The sequence below is a fragment of the Oncorhynchus nerka genome, linkage group LG22 (genome assembly GCF_034236695.1).
Source record: "Oncorhynchus nerka isolate Pitt River linkage group LG22, Oner_Uvic_2.0, whole genome shotgun sequence".
Taxonomy (NCBI): Eukaryota; Metazoa; Chordata; class Actinopteri; order Salmoniformes; family Salmonidae; genus Oncorhynchus; species Oncorhynchus nerka.
Window position 1 is genome coordinate 73,169,520 of NC_088417.1, and position 14,874 is coordinate 73,184,393.

Consider the following 14,874-nt stretch of genomic DNA (forward strand, 5'->3'; position numbering starts at 1 on the left):
TTAATCTCAACTGACTGTAGGTTACCCTTGTGAATTATGTCTGTCATAAGTTAATAAATGATCCTTATAGACTAGGCAACACATCATTGTACTGTATGAAATATAGATGCGAGTTAAGTCCCCAACCAGTGAAAACACTGGTAATGGAGGCTATTTCTCTCCTTTAAATGTTCAACATAGCAAAAATAACAAAACGCTGCTTGTATGATTCATCTCCCACATCCTTTGAAAACAGCCAAATTGTGTGTCTAAATTGCTTGAAATATGAAATACAGTCAGAAGATTGGAGTTGCACCAGTATAGTAACATTAATTCACTTAAGGCTATATGAATGTTATGTATCTGAAGACACCTTTGTACCGTTCTGTTGAAGAGTTTGGAGACTAAACATGCTGCTTTATGATTTGATATTGTCATCATTATACAATCTATGGGTCAGATAATAAGAGCTCAAGTTATAATCAGAATACTCAGCTTCATAAAACATATACACCAAACCAAAGTAGCAAGCACTAAATGCATTGCCACAGTTTTTTTGACTCGTTAATATCTGAGAAATGATTGAAACTTGCATAGATACTAATTGCCACAACTTTTTGCATGACCTGCAGAATTTGGGTGAGAAATGGTGATAGGAACATTACATGTGGTGCTAAGATAATGGTCAAAATAAATTGCATACATTCTGGGCAATTACAGTGCCTTCAGCACCTTGACTTTTTCCACCTTTTGTTGTGTACAAATTAGGATTACATCATTTTTATTTTTTGATCTACACCAAAATACTCTAATATCAAAGTGGAAGAACGATTAAATAAAAAATAGATTAATGAAAAATAAAACACTAATATATGTTGATTAGATAAGTATTCAACCCCCTGAGTCAATACATGTTAGAATCACCTTTGGCAGCGATTACAGAGTCTTTTTGGACAAGTCTCTAAGAGCTTTGCACACCTGGATTGTACAATTTCAAATCAAATGTTATTTGTCACATTTTCCGAATACAACAGGTCCTTACTGTGAAATGCTTACTTACAAGCCCTTAACCAACAATGCAGTTCAAGAAATAGAGTTAAGAAAATATTTACTAAATAAACTAAAATGTAACAATAACGAGGCTATATACAGGGGGTACCGGTAATGAGTCGATGTGCGGTGGTACAGGTTAGTCGAGGTAATATGTACATGTAGGTAGGGGTAAAGTGACAACAGTGTAAAAACAAAGGGGTGGGGGGTCAATGTAAATAGTCTGGGTGGCCATTTGATTAATTGTTCAGCAGTCGTATGGCTTGGGGGTAGAAGCTGTTTAGGAGACTTTTGGACCTACTGTAGACTTGGCGCTCCGGTAAACGCTTGCGGTGTGGTAGCAGATAGAACTGTCTATGATTTGGCTGACTGGAGTTTTTGATAATAAATGCCATTATTCCTTTTTAAACTCGTCAAGCTCTGTCAAGTTGGTTGTTGATCATTGCTAAACAGACATTTTCATGTTTTGTCATAGATTTTCATGTCGATGTAAACTGAAACTATGCCACTCAGGAACATTCAATGTCGTCTTGGTAAGCAACTCCTGTGTATATTTGGCCTTGAGAATTGGGTTATTGTCCTGGTGAAAGGTGAATTTGTCTGTTGGAAAGCAGACTGAACCAGGTTTTCCTCTAGGATTTTGCCTGTGCTCAACTCTTTTCCGTTTCTTTTTATTAAAAAAAAACTCCCTAATCTTTGCCGATGACGAGCATATCCATAAAATGCAGCCACCACCACACTTTAATATATGAAGAGCTCCAACGGATATTTAATGTCATCTACCAATAGGTGCCCTTCTTTGCAAGGCATTGGAAAACCTCCCAGGTCTTTGTGGTTGAATCTGTCTTTGAAATTCACTGCTCAATTGAGGGATTTTTTATTTTATTTAAGGGGTGGATCAGTTTAGTATTGCAGAAAGATTGTTGCTTCCATCAATGTACTTGTCTGCAACAATTCCAATCCCCCATATATTTTTGGTGTGTAAATATATATATACATATATACATACACATACCTCTACATAGTGAGTCCATGCAATTTATGTGACTTGTTAAGCAAATGTTTACTCCTGAACTTATTTAGGCTTGCCATAAAGGGGTTGAATACGTATTGACTCAAGCCATTTCAGCTTTTCATTTTTTATTAAAATGGTAAAAATGTCTAAAAACATAATCCCACTTTGACATTATGTGGTATTGTGTGTAGGCCAGTGACACAACATCTAAATTTAATCCATTTAAAATTCAGGCTGTAACATAACAAAATGTGGAAAAAGGCAAGGGGTGTGAATACTTTCTGAAGGGCACTGTACTTCTGGCCAAACTGAGGAATACTTTCTGAAGGGCACTGTACTTCTGGCCAAACTGAGGAATACTTTCTGAAGGGCACTGTACTTCTGGCCAAACTGAGGAATACTTTCTGAAGGGCACTGTACTTCTGGCTAAACTGAGGAATACTTTTCCAGTCATTAGTGCACCATCAAGTGGCCATCTTCAGTAATAGACTACCAACAATTGCCAATCAGACAGATTTTTCATTGTGTCACAATCTAACCCCTTACAGGGTTTGGTATTGTTGTTGCTAGCCCACCACAGTACAAACATTTTTTTAGTAGAAAATTATTTGCACCATTTGTTTCAACATTGTTTTACAAGACAAACCCTAAAAAAAACAACACTAAACTGACATTTTCAATAATGTAGGCCTGGGTTTCCCATACTCGGTCCTGGGGCCACCCCTGTGGGCACGTTTTGGTTTTTGCTCTAGCACTACACAGTTGATTCAAATAACCAACTCATCATCAAGCATTGACTATTTGAATCAGCTGTGTAATGCTAGGGCAAAAACCAAAACGTGTTTAGGAAACCCTGGTGTAGGTGACAGCTAATCAGGGTTAACAACCATTTCAGAAATAATATTTTACTAATTCATTACCTTACTGAGCCTGACAGCACAGTTGAATAGTCATTAACTGAATTTCAGGATCACCAGTTCTAATGTCATTTGCTTTCAAAAAGCAGCTTAGGGCATCAGAATAAGATTGTTTTCCCCTTTTCACAAGATTTTTATACTTTTCCTCTGTCACAGCCGGGAGATCACCGTTGTTGTTTACACCTTCCGCAGTCTGCAATGTGGGATCTTTGCCACTGGCACATCGGTCCATTCTTTCACCAGAAGCAAGTTCAGGATCACCGGTAGATTCCTCCAAAGAACTTTCATTGTCCTTTCCCATTTCAGATTTTTCAACAACATACATTGACCCACTTCCACCTTCCTCTTCGGTCTCAGTGTTGAAGGTTTCCCATGTGGGTTCTTCCTTTTTCATGAGATCCAGTCACCTCCCTTGCCACACGAAATCCAGTTACCTCACTTTCCTCACTTGCATCATCAGTGTGCATATGTGAAAGCTCAGCTTCTATGTCCTCATTGAGGTCTTCCACATTCTCAATCACTGAATCCACAAATTAACGTCTTAAGGCCACAGAGGTATTCCCTCCAAAGCTTTTCCTGGCTTTAAAGGAACTGGATCCAGATTGAACTGTTTTTGGTTTGGAGGATCGCATACCGTTGAATGATTTATCCAATTCAGTGTTCATCAAATCAGGCCTTTCCCCTTCCTCAACATCATCCTCTGCACTATCATAAATTACAGCTGCTCTTTTCTTTTTCTTTACAGAAGTAATGAACGAGTTCTCTTCAGTGTCGTCTGCTTTAGAAACAGGAGAGTTGACATCATGGACATCTGCTCCATTATGTTCAACTGCTCCATTCACAGACATAGAGGGCTCGTCATCTAAAATTAAGCTGACATCCATCTCTAGCTGGAAACCTGAATTCCCTTCGACAGAATCGGATTACTTCTCTGAAAACATATCACTAGCACTGTCCAATAACTGTAGATTGAAATTTCCTTCAAAAGACTGAAATTCAGCATCCACTTTTGGAGATGTTTCTGCATAACTTTCTAGGCTTGTACTGGAGATCTGTAGTAGCATAGAAAGTCTTTGATTCTTCAGGGATTTGACAGGTGAGATCTTCTGGTCGATTGTGGAGTCTTGAAGTGACAAGTTCTGCCATTGTGGGGAACCATTTCCATTTTGCTGTATGTCTTATTCAACTTCAGAGGTAACATATCCCAGACTTGTACCATGCTCCATGGCAACAATACCATCCTTCTTTTCTGATGACACATCCAAAACCACTTGAACAGAAGCGTCAATTGCCTCACCAGCCGATAAAACCTCTTCAAGAGACTTGTCTATGGGAGAATGATGGTTGCTCTTTATGAACTTTTCCTCAGTCGCAATTGTCACAGCAGGTCCCAAAATCTCAATGCTTTCATCTACAGCTAGATCAATTAATCTGTTACTCAGATTGTGGATGTCTTCCTCGTCACCAGACCCAAACTGGTCCACCAACGCAGTGGAGTTGTGGTTATGTTTCGGAGAGGAGGGACTGGGTTTTTCATCCATTGGCTTCTTCTCAATTGACCCCACTGTATAGTGTTGATGGGGTTTCCACAGCCATGCCGGCTCTGTGTAAGACTGAATGCTCCCAGCAAGCTGCTGATGCAACTCAGACTCAGCCTTCAGCCCCTGAGCTTTCAGAACCATGTTCTCTATGTGCCGTTGAGCTTCCTGATCCTCAGGGTCATCATTGTTGTTTTCTACTTCATGTGAGAACATGAGGTCATGATCAGAGATTCCAAACTTCTCCATGGAGTGAAGGTGGGTGATGTGTTCATCCAATTTTGGATCTGTGTGTCTTTGTCTCGAGTGTGGTGACGGTAGCTGCATCTGTGTGGATGAGGTTTGAGTGTCTTGTAGCGTGAAGAATTCTTTAAGATCTCGTTTGCTGAAGTTACTTCTGAGATCAATGATTCTTTGAACACCTGCCATCTGTATATTTTCTCCTCCACTGTACCACAAGTGGACATCTGTTCCATTTTGTTCCTTCCATTCTGTCCAATCTAGCATAGTAACAACTACCTAGCGGCTTCCCTGTTTCATCTATTGCTGTTCATTCGACCCTATGATCACTTGGCTACATAGTTGATGCCTGCTGGACTATACATTAATCACTGTAATCCATTTAGTTTATTTTTGTTAATCTGTCGGCCCCAGCCTCGAACTCAGGCCCTGTGTGTACTTAACTGACCCTCTCTGCCCATTCATTGCCATTTTACCTGTTGTTATTGTCTTAGCTGATTAGCTGTTGTCTTACCCGTTGTTGTCTTAGCTAGCTCTCCCAATCAACGCCTGTGATTGCTTTATGCCCCGCTTTATGTCTCTCTCTAATATCAACATGCCTTGTATACTGTTGTTTAGGATAGTTATCATTGTTTTAGTTTACTGCGGAGCCCATAGTGCCACTCAACATGCCTCAGATACCTCCTTTGTCCCACCACCCACACATGTGGTGACCTCACCCAGCATAACTAGTGCGTCCAGAGATACAACCTCTCTTATCGTCAGTCAATGCCTAGGTTTACCACCACTGTACCCGCTCCCTACCATACCCCTGTCTGTACATTATGCCCTGAATCTATTCTACCATGCCCAGAAATCTGCTCCTTTTATTCTCTGTCCCCAACGCACTAGACAACCAGTTTTGATAGCCTTTAGCAGTACCCTCATCCTACTCCTCTTCTGTTACTCGGGTGATGTGGAGGTTAACCCAGGCCCTGCGTGTCCCCAGGTACTCTCATTTGTTGACTTCTGTAAACGTAAAAGCCTTGGTTTCATGCATGTAAACATCAGAAGCCTCCTCCCTAAGTTTACTCACTGCTTTAGCACACTCCGCCAACCCTGATGTCCTAGCCGTGTCTGAATCCTGGCTTAGGAAGGCCACCAAAAATTCAGAGATTTTCATCCCCAACTACAACATGTCCTGTCAAGAAATAACTGCCAAAGGGGGAGGAGTTAGCCTGCAAAGTTCTGCATTACTTTCCAGGTCTTTGTCCAAACAGGTCGAACTTCTAATTTTAAATATGAATGTCTCCGGAAATAAGTCTCTCACTTTTGCCACCTGTTATAGACTCCCTCAGCTCCCAGCTGTGACCTGGACACCATCTGTGAATTGATTGCCCCCACATCTATCCTCAGAGTTCGTTCTGTTAGGTGACCCTGATAGATATTATCCTGACCAACTTTCCCTCCAAATACGCTGTTTTGAATCAAGATCTCAGCCATCACTGCCTCATTGCATGCATCTGCTATGGGTCCGCGGTAAAACGACCACCACTCATCACTGTCAAACGCTCCCTAAAACACTTCTGCGAGCAGGCCTTTCTAATTGACCTGGCCCGGGTATCCTGGAAGGACATTGACCTCATCCCATCAGTCGAGGATGCCTGGTCGTTCTTTAAATGTTATTTCCTCACCATCTTAAATAAGCATGCCCTTTTTTTATGTTGAACTAAGAAAAGATATAGCTCTTGGTTCACTCCAGACCTGACTGCCCTCGACCAGCACAAAAACCTCCTGTGGTGGACTGCACTAGCATCGAATAGTCCCCGCAATATGCAACTTTTCATGGAAGTCAGGAACCAATGCACGCAGTCAGTTAGGAAAGCAAAGACTAGCTTTTTCAAACAGAAATTTGCATCCTTAAGCTCTAACTCCAAAAGGCTTTGGGACACTGTAAAGTCCATGGAGAATAAGAGCACCTCCTACCAGCTGCTCACTGCACTGAGGCTAGGAAACACTGTCACCACCAATAAATCCACGATAATCGACAAAGTACATATCAACGATGTCGCTCCTGCTGCGGGTGATTCCCTGATCCACCTCTACGCAGACGACACCATTCTGTATACATCTGGCCCTTCTTTGGACACTGTGTTAACAAACCTCCAAACGAGATTCAATGCCATACAACACTCCTTCTGTGTCTTCCAACTGCTCTTAAACGCTAGTAAAACTAAATGCATGCTTTTCAACCGATGGCTAACTGGTCTACAATTTCCTTCCCTTCCATGCCCGAATGTGCTGGAATCCAGCAGAATTGCAAAATTTCACCCATTCTCTCAATTGTTCACAATAACATTGTTACGTGTGCTCCCTCTCTGGCCTTTAGGTCACCAGGCTGCTCGTTATGGCGCACACCTGTCACCATCGTTACACGCACCTGCGTGTCATCACTCACCTGGACTCCATCACTTCCTTGATTACCTGCCCTATACTGTATATGTCACTCCCTTTGGTTCCTTCCCTAGGTGTCATTTTTTATGTTTCCTGTCTGTGCGTTTTTTGTTTTGTATTATGTTTCATTTATTTATTTAAACACTCACTCCCTGAACTTGCTTCCCGACTCTCAGCGCACATCGCTACAAGCATTAATACCTCCAATAGTATGTCTCTCCTATTAGATTTACCAGATGATAAACTAGTTAATACAGACAGAGAATCTGAGCATACTATAATTCTAACAGGTTGTATGTCCTCCACCCAGTGGAGGGCAACTACTATCGCCAACAGTTCAACTGAGTGTACTGATAGTTCATCTGTTAGTTTTCTACATATCTGCACATCAAATTCAGGAATGTAAACGCCCGCTCCTGTGCGCCCACTCTCTGGGTCCTTGGATCCATCTGTTAAAAAGAATAACAACTTCTACCAATGTCATTGTAAACCAGTTTCCCTATATCATTGAATTCTGACCAATCTTTCCTTTTCTCTACCAAAGTTAGATCAACAACAGGATCTGGAAGTAACCACGGAGGAGCATCCCATATCACCACAGAAGGGACAACCTCTAACTCCCCCAAACCACTCTCATCAGCAAGCTTTCCAACTGACCAACCAAAACCACTGCGTTTTCTAGTAGTATATTCCCAACAGTCATCTTGAAAAGTAGCAGTGGGATGCTCAACCCCACAGCCTTTCAACCTAACCCAATAAGCTAATGACAATTCTTTATGCCATATATCCAAAGGCATCTCACCTGCCTCCACTTGTAAAGCACATACAGATGCTGATTTAAATGCACCAATACATATCCTTAAAGCTATATACTGGATTCTGTCCAGCTTCTGAAGCCAAGTGTTTGTCACTGTTCCATAAACTACGCATCCGTAATCAATCGTTGTCCTGATCAGAGCTCTATAAATATCCATCAACGATTGTATGTCAACATCCCATTCATAACCAGAGACAGAGCACATAAGATTCACCTTCTTACACATTGTTTCAACATTTCTGACATGATCTTTCCATGTATATCGCTCATAGAACCATATACCCCATTATTTGTACGTAGAAACCTTCCCCATAGGCTGTCCATACAGAAACAACTGTATATTATCAGCAACTTTCTTCTTTGAGAAGAACATACAACAAGACTTCACCATTGACAATTTAAAACCCCAGTCAATCAACCATCTTTCAACATCCACTATAGCTTGTTGAATAGATTTGATCAGGAGAGACATTCCTTCCCATCTTCCAGAACTCCATCATCAGTATATAGGGAAGCCCCAATACCCCAATACCTACATTCAAAAACACATTGCAAATCATAATATTAAACAAAATAGGACTGCCTTGAGGAATACCATTGTTAACTCCATAGGCATCAGATAAAATGGATCCTATTTTAACTCAAAAAGAGGGATTAAATAAAAGGGCCAAAACCCAGTTCTATAATCTCCCACCAATACCACGCCGTTCCATCTTAATCAGTAGGCCTCTCCACATAGTGTCATAAGCCTTTTCAATGTCCAAAAAGACAGTAGCCATAACGTCTTTCATGACCAGAGTTTTTTCAACTTCATTGCTCACCTTTACTAATGGAACCAAAGTAGATCTACCTTTCCAGGAAATATGACAATCTATTGACTATCAACTTTTCCAACAGTTTACACAAGTTAGAGGTCAGTCCTATTGGTCTACAACTATCAGCACATGAAGGGTGCTTACCAGGCTTTACAAAAGGTAATATTACTGCATGTTTCCAATCAGAAGGTATAACCCCCTCACTCCAAATCATATTAAATAATCCCAGGAGAACATGTCTGACCTCATCTGGTAGATGCTTAAAACATTACAAAGCCTACTAAGGCTGAACACATCTCATGTATGGTAAAAACAGCATCCAAAGAAGAGTCAACAGTATCCCTTTTCTTATACATATTAACATGAACATTTAAAATCTGAGTTGCTTTTATACTTAATCCAAAGTAACCACACTATACACCCCACTATATACCCTAGCAAATGTCTTCCCAACAAGTAATCTTTTTCTTTATCAGTTACGGAAATGTTTTGCTCCACAACCAAATCAAATCAAATCAAAATGTATTTGTCACATGCGCCGATTACAACAGGTGTAGATCTTACCGTGAAATGCTTCCTTACAAGCCCTTAACCAACAATGCAGTGTTAAATAAGATAAGAGTTAAGAAAACAAAAGAGTAACAATAAAATAACAATAACGAGACTATATACAGGGGGTACCGGTACCTACAGGTTAGTCGAGAAAAAACTGGAATTCGAGGGGACCTGCTTCTTTCAGTCATCTTCTTCAACATAGACCACACAGTACAACCCCCAGCTCAGTAACCCTGCCAATTGTAGAGCAGAACTGTCTCAATGCATTTCTCTTGACAGCCTTAATGACTCTACATACTAAAGCTCTGTTCCTTTGGAAATAAAGTAGATTCTCAGGAGTCATGTTCCTACGCCCTATTTCTTTCTCGCATAGCCGCAGTGCACTCTTCAGTCCACCAAGTAACCCCCTTCCTTTTCTCACCAACTTCACTCACTGGTACATATACATTTGCAGCACTCAAAATCAGAGATCACAGAGGCAGCACATACATCAACCGGCCTTTCTATAGACAACTGTCCAACAGACTTTGAGCAATGATCACCAGACTTTTCCCAGTCTGCTTTATGAAAGCCCTATCTTCTGAATGGTGCCCTGTCTGGAACAGTAACATCAAAGTTCATTGTACACGAAATCAGGAAATGATCACTTCCAACAGTAGAATCATTCATTACATTACATTCACAGATAGATGCAATAGAGTTAGAAGCCTTTGTGAGGTCCAAGCAGGATGTAACCCCTCTAACAACATCAACTCTTGTACCACATTGTCACATCTTCCGCCAAAGTCAGTCCCTCTCCTTGTACGGGTGGCGTTCGGCGGTCGACGTCACAGGTTTTCTAGCCACCGCCGATCCACCTTTCACTTTCCATTTGTTTTGCCTTGTCTTCCCACACATCTGGTTTCAATTCCATCATTACATGTTGTGTATTTAACCCTCTGTTCCCCCCATGTCCTTGCCGGAATTGTTTATTGTAGTGCTTGTGCACGTTATGCTGGTGTGTAAACAGGTTTTGTTTACCCATTGATTTATTTTTCTGTTTACGGTAGTTTTGTTTATTAAACTGCGCCTTTGTAAATCAGTTTTTGCTCTCCTGTGCCTGACTTCTCTGCCGACAGTATGCACCCCCTACACACATCCATCGTTAAGACATGCTAATGCTCTTGTTTCCGTCATATCTTCCACAATAGTACCATTAGCATCTGTATGTCTACTTCCCCATAAACTACTATGTGCATTAATGTCTCCGCACTATATCCCTAGAGCCCAATTCTCCTGATATTTCATCAAACATCGCTACAGATAGTTGACAACAAGGGTTGTAAAAATGTTGTAATTTAATATTCAACACCCTAAAATTGCCACTTTTTATACCTTGCCAAAATTACACAAGAATGTTACAAAACCTCCAGGGTGCCCTATTGTAGCGGGCATTGATGCAGTAATGGCCCATCTATTGACTTTTGTTGACTTTTTTTATTAGACCACTCGCAGAACAGCTCCCCTCCTTGGTAAAGGACACCAGCAGTATGATCTCTATTATTGAATCTCTTGATCCTATCCCAGAGAATACTTTGTTAGTTACTTTTGATGTTGAGTCGTTATACACAATTATTCCACACTAGGTCGGTATTGAAGCTATGGAACATTTTCTTCTGCAACGTGACCCTAATGAACTACGCATGCATTATAACATTGTCTGAAATAGTACTCACACACAACTACTTCATGCTTCTAAATGATTTCTTTATTCAGACGAAGGGTACTGCTATGGGATCCCCCATGGCTGCTAACTATGCTAATTTGTATGTGGGTTACATGGAGAAACAGTCTATTTTCAAATCCTCTCAAAAATGTTTTCTTGCCTAACATCATTATTTGGAAAAGGTATATTGATGAAATTTTTGTTCTGTGGAGGGGTGATCCAAAACAGCTCCAGGGGGCCAACCATTCTTTTCTTAACTCCTGTTCTGAGCATCTGATATTTACTATGCAATCTGATACACGTCAAATCAGTTTTCTTGATCTTCTGATCTTGTGTAAAGGACAGCGGAGTCAATCACCACCTTCCGGAGACACCTGAAACCCCACCTCTTTAAGGAATACCTAGGATAGGATAAAGTAATCCTTCTCCCCCCCCTTAAAAGACCTAGATGCACTATTGTAAAGTGGCTGTTCCACTGGATGTCATAAGGTGAAAGCACCAATTTGTAAGTCGCTCTGGATAAGAGCGTCTGCTAAATGACTTAAATGTAAATGTAAAGATAATGTTTTATATACTGATCTTTACAGGAAACCTACTGATTGTAACAGTTTGTTGATCGTTGATAGTCACCCACTTCCCTTGAAAAAAAGCTTGCCTTACAGCCAATTCTGTCTATGCCCAGCAACAGCCCCAAAACATCACTGCTCTAGAGGAGATCTGCATGGAGGTATGGGCCAAAATACCAGTAACAGTGTGTGAAAACCTTGTGAAGACTTACAGAAAACATTTGACCTCTGTCATTACCAACAAAGGGTATATAACGAAGTATTGAGATAAACTTTTGTTATTGACCAAATACTTATTTTCCACCATAATTTGCAAATAAATTAGAAATCCTACAATGTGATTTTCTGGATTTTTTTCCCTCATTTTGTCTGTCATAGTTGAAGTGTACCTATGATGAAAATTACAGGCCTCTCATCTTTTTAAGTGGGATTTCTTGCACAATTGGTGGCAGACTAAATACTTTTTTGCCCCGCTGTATGGGCCCTCTTTTCCCCATTGTCCTTGTCGATTGTTGTCCTATGTCCGTTGGTCTTGTGAGTACATGTGCTCTGTTGTATCGGCTTTCGTGCTACATGTTATTGTGCATTTGTTATTACGGGTCTCGTCCCGTATTTTTTCCCATTCCTTCTTGCCATTAAATCGAGTTAAGGAGAAAATCGAAAGAAAAAAAATTGCAGCCTGAATGAAGAATGTTTTAAATACAAACCGGTTTCCGGGGGACACGAGTGTATTACCGGTTGGGCATATTAATCCCAGACAATAGTGGAGATCCATAGCGCCCACTAGTGGCTGCCCAGGCTAACGTGTTTCCATAAAAATTGGGCTCTTTTGAGTAACCAACTGTAGACAAGTCGGGGAGGTGCATCTGCGACAGCCGAACGTTGGACACTGATGTGGTTTTCCAACAGCAAGGTTTAGTGCAGTGCAACATGGCAGTGTTGCCATTGTTACACGTTTTGCTTTATAATGTCGGAATAAACATGTCTCCAACCCCCATATTACACAATCACAAATAGGAAATATATGTGTGTACATTGTACAATCAATTGTTGAGAGAGAGCACCTCAAATATCACATTCATTCATTTGTACATTTCCACTGTGTACATGAATTGCAGCACAGTTGGTTTCTGTTTCAGTCACATTTTGTGGGTCAAACAAAAACACAATAATGATTGGTTGACAATAGAGCCTCCCACAATGCAGGCGATGGCTGCAGGATGAAGTTGGTGAAGAGCAACTGCAGAAACATGCAGTCGACTGCATTCCAAACTTCAGTGTCCTTTGATGACATGATCTTTGTAAAGTTCATGCAGTCGACATGTAAACACAAGTCGGAACATTTTATCCCCATAATGCAACATACTTTGAAAGGCGGTGACTAACGAGGTTAAGGTTAGGAAAAAGGTTAGGGTTAGCAAAAATGCTATTCTTACCTGTTTTGAAAATCACTTTGTATCGAATTTGTTGCCAAATAAACTGCATGTTTTCCCGAGTCTTTGTGGGAAGACCACACAACATATCACGTGACTCCCAAATTCACTTCGCTATGATCGGTTATTTTATAAATATTTGCGAATTAAGGCGTTCCCACTGCCATTTATCAAATAGTTAATTTTACAGACACACTAAAAAGAAAAGGTTCCTGGTGCATCCTTTAGGGGTTCTTCAAATTGAAACTGTGGGGGAATCTCTATAAATTATTCGAAGAACCCTTTGAAATGGTTCTTCAAATAACCCCTTTTAATGGATCATTGAAGAACCTTTTGAGTTCATTTTTGAACAACCCCCTCTTCCCTAATATTATTATAATGAATAATGCACATATCAATAACAATGACACAATATCTAAATACAATCTAAATGAGGTCAATCCCAGCAGAGCCCCAAGTCCAATGGATATATCCTCTGGCCTGTTGATGTTAATGTGGTGATGTTCTCCGTATTCATAGCCACAATGATTTTGCAGTGCATGGTGATCAAACAGGTTTCCTGTTATATTCATCAGAGGTGTAGGGAGGGTGAAGTCTGGGAATCACCCAAAAATGGGAGGCCTGATCACCGACAACGATGAGACAGCTTATAGGGAGGAAGTCAGAGACCTGGCCGGGTGGTGCCAGAATAACAACCTATCCCTCAACGTAACCAAGACTAAGGAGATGATTGTGGACTACAGAAAAAGGAGGACCAAGCACGCCCCAATTCTCATCGACGAGGCTGTAGTGGAGCAGGTTGAGAGCTTCAAGTTCCTTGGTGTCCACATCAACAACAAACTAGAATGATCCAAACACACAAAGACAGTCGTGAACAGGGCACGACAAAGACTATTCGCCCTCAGGAGACTAAAAAGATTTGGCATGGGTCCTGAGATCCTCAATAGGTTCTACAGCTGCAACATCGAGAGCATCCTGACTGGTTGCATCACTGCCTGGTACGACAATTGCTCAGCCTCTGACTGCAAGGCTTTACAGAGGGTAGTACGTATGGCCCAGTACATCACTGGGGCTAAGCTGCCTGCCATCCAGGACCTCTACACCAGGCGGTATCAGAGAAAGACCCCAGCCACCCCAGTCATAGACTGTTCTCTCTACTACCACATGGCAACCCTAACCCTAACCGGAGCGCCAAGTCTAGGACAAAAAGGCTTCTCAACAGTTTTTACCCCCAAGCCATAAGACTCCTGAACAGGTAATCAAATGGCTACCTGGACAATTTGCATTGTGTGCCCCCCCCAATCCCTATTTTTACGCTGCTGCTACTACTCTCTGTTTATCATATATGCATAGTCACATTAACTATACATTCATGTACATACTACCTCAATTGGGCCGACCAACCAGTGCTCCCGCACATTGGCTAACCGGGCTATCTGCATTGTGTCCCGCCACCCACCACCCGCCAACCCCTCTTTAACGCTACGGCTACTCTCTGTTCATCATATATGTATAGTCCCTTTAACCATATCTACATGTACATACTACCTCAATCAGCCTGACCTACCGGTGTCTGTATGTAGCCTCGCTACTTTTAAAGCCTCGCTACTGTATATATAGCCTGTCTTTTTACTGTTGTTTTATTTATTTACTTACCTATTGTTCACCTAATACCTTTTTTGCACTATTGGTTAGAGCCTGTAAGCAAGCATTTCGCTGTAAGGTCTACTACACCTGTTGTATTCAGCGCACGTGACAAATACACTTTGATTTGATTTGAAATATAATTATACAGATGATTAACAAAACAT

At 41.1% G+C, this 14,874-nt stretch overlaps 1 pseudogene; it reads right to left on the bottom strand.

The window, feature by feature from the left end:
• Window positions 1-2,965: 2,965 nt before the first annotated feature.
• On the bottom strand, window positions 2,966-4,975 carry LOC135563711 (DNA excision repair protein ERCC-6-like; annotated as a pseudogene).
• Window positions 4,976-14,874: the final 9,899 nt, after the last annotated feature.